The sequence below is a fragment of the Idiotropiscis lumnitzeri genome, unplaced genomic scaffold (genome assembly GCF_059441095.1).
Source record: "Idiotropiscis lumnitzeri isolate Australia: NSW breed Sydney's pygmy pipehorse unplaced genomic scaffold, RoL_Ilum_1.0 HiC_scaffold_312, whole genome shotgun sequence".
NCBI lineage: Eukaryota > Metazoa > Chordata > Actinopteri > Syngnathiformes > Syngnathidae > Idiotropiscis > Idiotropiscis lumnitzeri.
This window is the reverse complement of record NW_028283850.1, coordinates 22,501-30,000: the sequence shown is the minus strand read 5'-3', so window position 1 is coordinate 30,000 and position 7,500 is coordinate 22,501.

The following is a 7,500-nucleotide window of genomic DNA, read 5'->3' as shown; positions in this document are numbered from 1 at the left end:
CGCGTCCGCCAACAGCCTTCCATGGTCGGACACCATTGTTCGCAAGTTGCCCGCTGGAATGGGCACATAGAAGAAATTTCGAGGATAACATCCACCAGAGCGCCAGGGCGGCCGTTATTGCAGTATGCGTCCGCCTGGCAGCTCTCTTCCGCGGGAACCATTGGGCAATTTCTTTCACGGAGGTGGACATAGAAGAATTTTTGTTTCTAAAAACGTGGTTCCTAAAAATGTGCCCCAGGTGTTTTGGAAAACCCGGGTAAACCTGGGAAGTAGGCAAATGACCCTCTGACTAGGGGGAAAAACGTTTGCCTACTGCAGCGCCCCTAATGCAATTCGGCGGAACTGCAACGCCCCTGGTCGCCTAAACGCTACCCCTGGTCGCCTAAACCTCACCCCTGGTCGCCTAAACCTCACCCCTGGTCGCCTAAACCTCACCCCTGGTCGCCTAAAAGTCACCCCTGGTCGCCTAAATTGTCAACCCCTGGTCACCTAAATTGTCAACCCCTGGTCGCCTAAAGGGGACTTAGAAGAAATGAGGGGGGCAAATTCCCCCGGAGCTCCGTGCCTGAGGGCGGGCTGTGAGCCGCGCCGCGTCCGCCAACAGCCTTCAGTGGTCGGATACAATGTTTGAAAGGTCCCCGCTGGAAAGGGGACTTAGAAGAAATGAGGCAAATTCCCCCGGAGCTCCGTGCCTGAGGGCGGGCTGTGAGCCGCGCCGCGTCCGCCAACAGCCTTCAGTGGTCGGATACAATGTTTGAAAGGTCCCCGCTGGAAAGGGGACTTAGAAGAAATGAGGCAAATTTCCCCGGAGCTCCGTGCCTGAGGGCGGGCTGTGAGCCGCGCCGCGCCCGCCAACAGCCTTCAGTGGTCGGATACAATGTTTGAAAGTTCCCCGCTGGAAAGGGGACTTAGAAGAAATGAGGCAAATTTCCCCGGAGCTCCGTGCCTGAGGGCGGGCTGTGAGCCGCGCCGCGCCCGCCAACAGCCTTCAGTGGTCGGATACAATGTTTGAAAGTTCCCCGCTGGAAAGGGGACTTAGAAGAAATGAGGCAAATTTCCCCGGAGCTCCGTGCCTGAGTGCGGGCTGTGAGCCGCGCCGCGTCCGCCAACAGCCTTCCTTTGGTCGGATACAATGTTTGAAAGGTCCCCGCTGGAAAGGGGACTTAGAAGAATTGAGTAAAATTCACCCGGAGCTCCGTGCCCGAGGGCCGGCTATGAGCCGCGCCGTGCCCGCCAACAGCCTTCCACGGTCGGATACAATGTTTCAAAGTTCCCCGCTGGAAAGGGGACTTAGAAGAAATTTGTAAAATTCACCCGGAGCTCCGTGCCCGAGGGCCGGCTATGAGCCGCGCCGCGCCCGCCAACAGCCTTCCTTTGGTCGGATACAATGTTTCAAAGTTCCCCGCTGGAAAGGGGACTTAGAAGAAATTTGTAAAATTCACCCGGAGCTCCGTGCCCGAGGGCCGGCTATGAGCCCCGCCGTGCCCGCCAACAGCCTTCCACGGTCGGATACAATGTTTCAAAGTTCCCCGCTGGAAAGGGGACTTAGAAGAAATTTGTAAAAATTCACCCGGAGCTCCGTGCCCGAGGGCCGGCTATGAGCCCCGCCGTGCCCGCCAACAGCCTTCCACGGTCGGATACAATGTTTCAAAGTTCCCCGCTGGAAAGGGGACTTAGAAGAAATTTGTGAAAATTCACCCGGAGCTCCGTGCCTGAGGGCCGGCTATGAGCCGCGCCGTGCCCGCCAACAGCCTTCCACGGTCGGATACAATGTTTCAAAGTTCCCCGCTGGAAAGGGGACTTAGAGGAAATTTGTGAAAATTCACCCGGAGCTCCGTGCCTGAGGGCCGGCTATGAGCCGCGCCGTGCCCGCCAACAGCCTTCCACGGTCGGATACAATGTTTCAAAGTTCCCCGCTGGAAAGGGGACTTAGAAGAATTGAGTAAAATTCACCCGGAGCTCCGTGCCTGAGGGCCGGCTATGAGCCGCGCCGTGCCCGCCAACAGCCTTCCACGGTCGGATACAATGTTTCAAAGTTCCCCGCTGGAAAGGGGACTTAGAAGAAATGAGGCAAATTTCCCCGGAGCTCCGTGCCTGAGGGCGGGCTGTGAGCCGCGCCGCGTCCGCCAACAGCCTTCAGTGGTCGGATACAATGTTTGAAAGGTCCCCGCTGGAAAGGGGACTTAGAAGAAATGAGGCAAATTTCCCCGGAGCTCCGTGCCTGAGGGCGGGCTGTGAGCATCGCCGCGCCCGCCAACAGCCTTCAGTGGTCGGATACAATGTTTGAAAGTTCCCCGCTGGAAAGGGGACTTAGAAGAAATGATGCAAATTTCCCCGGAGCTCCGTGCCTGAGGGCGGGCTGTGAGCCGCGCCGCGCCCGCCAACAGCCTTCCACGGTCGGATACAATGTTTCAAAGTTCCCCGCTGGAAAGGGGACTTAGAAGAATTGAGTAAAATTCACCCGGAGCTCCGTGCCTGAGGGCCGGCTATGAGCCGCGCCGTGCCCGCCAACAGCCTTCCACGGTCGGATACAATGTTTCAAAGTTCCCCGCTGGAAAGGGGACTTAGAAGAATTGAGTAAAATTCATCCGGAGCTCCGTGCCCGAGGGCCGGCTATGAGCCGCGCCGTGCCCGCCAACAGCCTTCCACGGTCGGATACAATGTTTCAAAGTTCCCCGCTGGAAAGGGGACTTAGAAGAAATTTGTAAAAATTCACCCGGAGCTCCGTGCCCGAGGGCCGGCTATGAGCCGCGCCGTGCCCGCCAACAGCCTTCCTTTGGTCGGATACAATGTTTCAAAGTTCCCCGCTGGAAAGGGGACTTAGAAGAAATTTGTAAAATTCACCCGGAGCTCCGTGCCCGAGGGCCGGCTATGAGCCGCGCCGTGCCCGCCAACAGCCTTCCACGGTCGGATACAATGTTTCAAAGTTCCCCGCTGGAAAGGGGACTTAGAAGAAATTTGTGAAAATTCACCCGGAGCTCCGTGCCCGAGGGCCGGCTATGAGCCGCGCACCCCCGCCAACAGCCTTCCACGGTCGGATACAATGTTTCAAAGTTCCCCGCTGGAAAGGGGACTTAGAAGAAATTTGTAAAAATTCATCCGGAGCTCCGTGCCCGAGGGCCGGCTATGAGCCGCGCCGTGCCCGCCAACAGCCTTCCACGGTCGGATACAATGTTTCAAAGTTCCCCGCTGGAAAGGGGACTTAGAAGAAATTTGTGAAAATTCACCCGGAGCTCCGTGCCCGAGGGCCGGCTATGAGCCGCGCCGTGCCCGCCAACAGCCTTCCACGGTCGGATACAATGTTTCAAAGTTCCCCGCTGGAAAGGGGACTTAGAAGAAATTTGTAAAATTCACCCGGAGCTCCGTGCCCGAGGGCCGGCTATGAGCCGCGCCGTGCCCGCCAACAGCCTTCCACGGTCGGATACAATGTTTCAAAGTTCCCCGCTGGAAAGGGGACTTAGAAGAAATTTGTAAAATTCACCCGGAGCTCCGTGCCCGAGGGCCGGCTATGAGCCGCGCCGTGCCCGCCAACAGCCTTCCACGGTCGGATACAATGTTTCAAAGTTCCCCGCTGGAAAGGGGACTTAGAAGAAATTTGTGAAAATTCACCCGGAGCTCCGTGCCTGAGGGCCGGCTATGAGCCGCGCCGTGCCCGCCAACAGCCTTCCACGGTCGGATACAATGTTTCAAAGTTCCCCGCTGGAAAGGGGACTTAGAAGAAATTTGTGAAAATTCACCCGGAGCTCCGTGCCTGAGGGCCGGCTATGAGCCGCGCCGTGCCCGCCAACAGCCTTCCACGGTCGGATACAATGTTTCAAAGTTCCCCGCTGGAAAGGGGACTTAGAAGAAATTAGGCAACTTTCCCCGGAGCTCCATGCCTGAGTGCGGGCTGTTTGCCGCGCCGTGCCCGCCAACAGCCTTCAGTGGTCGGATACAATGTTTCAAAGTTCCCCGCTGGAAAGGGGACTTAGAAGAAATTATGAATATTTTTGTTTCTAAAAACGTGATCCCTGAAAATGTGCCCCAGGTGTTTTGGAAAACCCGGGTAAACCTGGGAAGTAGGCAAATGACCCTCTGACTAGGGGGGAAGAACGTTTGCCTACTGCAGCGCCCCTAATGCAATTCGGCGGAACTGCAACGCCCCTGGTCGCCTAAACGCTACCCCTGGTCGCCTAAAAGCTACCCCTGGTCGCCTAAAAGCTACCCCTGGTCGCCTAAACGCTACCCCTGGTCGCCTAAACGCTACCCCTGGTCGCCTAAACGCTACCCCTGGTCACCTAAACGCTACCCCTGGTCGCCTAAACGCTTCCCCTGGTCACCTAAACGCTACCCCTGGTCGCCTAAACGCTACCCCTGGTCGCCTAACTGACCCCTCGTGTGTGGGGATCAACGTTTGCCTACTAGGGCGTCCTCCGGCGGCCTCTCGGCAGTACTGCAGGCCCATTTTAGCCGAGCCCATTGAAATGAATGGGGGAATTTTATACGTTTTTGCCTTTTTTTTCCCCCCCTCGTTCTTTTTGTATTTATTCATTTATTTCAACTTTTACCGACTCAACCGCCCTCCGGCGTGCCCTCGGCGGTCCCGCAAGCCCAATTCGGCCGAGCCCATTGAAATGAATGGGGGAATTTTATACGTTTTTGCCTTTTTTTCCCCCCCTCGTTCTTTTTGTATTTATTCATTTATTTCAACTTTTACCGACTCAACCGCCCTCCGGCGTGCCCTCGGCGGTCCCGCAAGCCCAATTCGGCCGAGCCCATTGAAATGAATGGGGGAATTTTATACGTTTTTGCCTTTTTCCCCCCCCCTCGTTCTTTTTGTATTTATTCATTTATTTCAACTTTTACCGACTCAACCGCCCTCCGGCGTGCCCTCGGCGGTCCCGCAAGCCCAATTCGGCCGAGCCCATTGAAATGAATGGGGGAATTTTATACGTTTTTGCCTTTTTTTTCCCCCCCCTCGTCCTTTTTGTATTTATTCATTTATTTCAACTTTTACCGACTCAACCGCCCTCCGGCGTGCCCTCGGCGGTCCCGCAAGCCCAATTCGGCCGAGCCCATTGAAATGAATGGGGGAATTTTATACGTTTTTGCCTTTTTTTTTCCCCCCTCGTCCTTTTTGTATTTATTTACTTATTTCAACCTTTACCGACTTAGGGGCCGCTTTGCACCGCCTGTGCCCGGGGAAGGTGCTCCTATTCGGGCCAAGTGTGACACACGCCCGCCCTCCTCCTCCGGAGCTTCCATTAGGGTAGACTTAGGGGCCGCTTGGCACCGCCTGTGCCCGGGGAAGGTGCTCATATTCGGCTTCACTGTCAGGCAGCATGCACTCCTCCTCCGGAGCTTCCATTTGGGCAAACTTAGGGGCCGCTTGGCACCGCCCGTGCCCGGGGAAGGTGCTCCTATTCGGGCCAAGTGTGACACACGCCCGCACTCCTCCTCCGGAGCTTCCATTTGGGCAAACTTAGGGGCCGCTTGGCACCGCCTGTGCCCGGGGAAGGTGCTCATATTCGGCTTCACTGTCACACAGCATGCACTCCTCCTCCGGAGCTTCCATAAGGGCAAACTTAGGGGCCGCTTGGCACCGCCTGTGCCCGGGGAAGGTGCTCATATTCGGCTTCACTGTCACACAGCGTGCACTCCTCCTCCGGAGCTTCCATTTGGGCAAACTTAGGGGCCGCTTGGCACCGTCTGTGCCCGGGGAAGGTGCTCATATTCGGGCCAAGTGTGACACACGCCCGCACTCCTCCTCCGGAGCTTCCATGAGGGTAGACTTAGGGGCCGCTTGGCACCGCCTGTGCCCGGGGAAGGTGCTCATAGTCGGCTTCACTGTCAGGCAGCATGCACTCCTCCTCCGGAGCTTCCATTTGGGCAAACTTAGGGGCCGCTTGGCACCGTCTGTGCCCGGGGAAGGTGCTCATATTCGGGCCAAGTGTGACACACGCCCGCACTCCTCCTCCGGAGCTTCCATTTGGGCAAACTTAGGGGCCGCTTGGCACCGCCTGTGCCCGGGGAAGGTGCTCATATTCGGGCCAAGTGTGACACACGCCCGCACTCCTCCTCCGGAGCTTCCATTTGGGCAAACTTAGGGGCCGCTTGGCACCGCCTGTGCCCGGGGAAGGTGCTCATATTCGGGCCAAGTGTGACACACGCCCGCACTCCTCCTCCGGAGCTTCCATAAGGGTAGACTTAGGGGCCGCTTGGCACCGTCTGTGCCCGGGGAAGGTGCTCCTATTCGGCTTCACTGTCACACAGCATGCACTCCTCCTCCGGAGCTTCCATAAGGGCAAACTTAGGGGCCGCTTGGCACCGTCTGTGCCCGGGGAAGGTGCTCCTATTCGGCTTCACTGTCACACAGCATGCACTCCTCCTCCGGAGCTTCCATAAGGGCAAACTTAGGGGCCGCTTGGCACCGTCTGTGCCCGGGGAAGGTGCTCCTATTCGGGCCAAGTGTGACACACGCCCGCACTCCTCCTCCGGAGCTTCCATAAGGGTAGACTTAGGGGCCGCTTGGCACCGTCTGTGCCCGGGGAAGGTGCTCCTATTCGGCTTCACTGTCACACAGCATGCACTCCTCCTCCGGAGCTTCCATAAGGGCAAACTTAGGGGCCGCTTGGCACCGTCTGTGCCCGGGGAAGGTGCTCCTATTCGGCTTCACTGTCAGGCAGCATGCACTCCTCCTCCGGAGCTTCCATAAGGGTAGACTTAGGGGCCGCTTGGCACGGCCTGTGCCCGGGGAAGGTCCTCATATTCGGGCCAAGTGTGACACACGCCCGCCCTCCTCCTCCGGAGTTTCCATGAGGGTAAACTTAGGGGCCGCTTGGCACCGCCTGTGCCCGGGGAAGGTGCTCCTATTCGGGCCAAGTGTGACACACGCCCGCACTCCTCCTCCGGAGCTTCCATTTGGGCAAACTTAGGGGCCGCTTGGCACCGCCTGTGCCCGGGGAAGGTGCTCCTCTCCGGGCTAAGTGTGACACACGCCCGCACTCCTCCTCCGGAGCTTCCATAAGGGCAAACTTAGGGGCCGCTTGGCACCGCCTGTGCCCGGGGAAGGTGCTCCTCTCCGGGCTAAGTGTGACACACGCCCGCCCTCCTCCTCCGGAGCTTCCATGAGGGTAGACTTAGGGGCCGCTTGGCACCTCCCGTGCCCGGGGAAGGTGCTCCTATTCGGGCTAAGTGTGACAGACGCCGGCCTATTACCCCCGGAGCGATGGAGCTGGGGGCGCTCGCTCCCCGCCCGTGCCCGGGGAAGGTGCTCCTCTCCGGGCTAAGTGTGGCAGACGCCGGCCTATTACCCCCGGAGCGATGGAGCTGGGGGGCGCTCGCTCCCCGCCCGTGCCCGGGGAAGGTGCTCCTCTCCGGCCTAAGTGTGGCAGACGCCGGCCTATTACCCCCGGAGCGATGGAGCTGGGGGGCGCTCGCTCCCGGCCCGTGCCCGGGGAAGGTGCTCCTCTCCGGGCTAAGTGTGGCAGACGCCGGCCTATTACCCCCGGAGCGATGGAG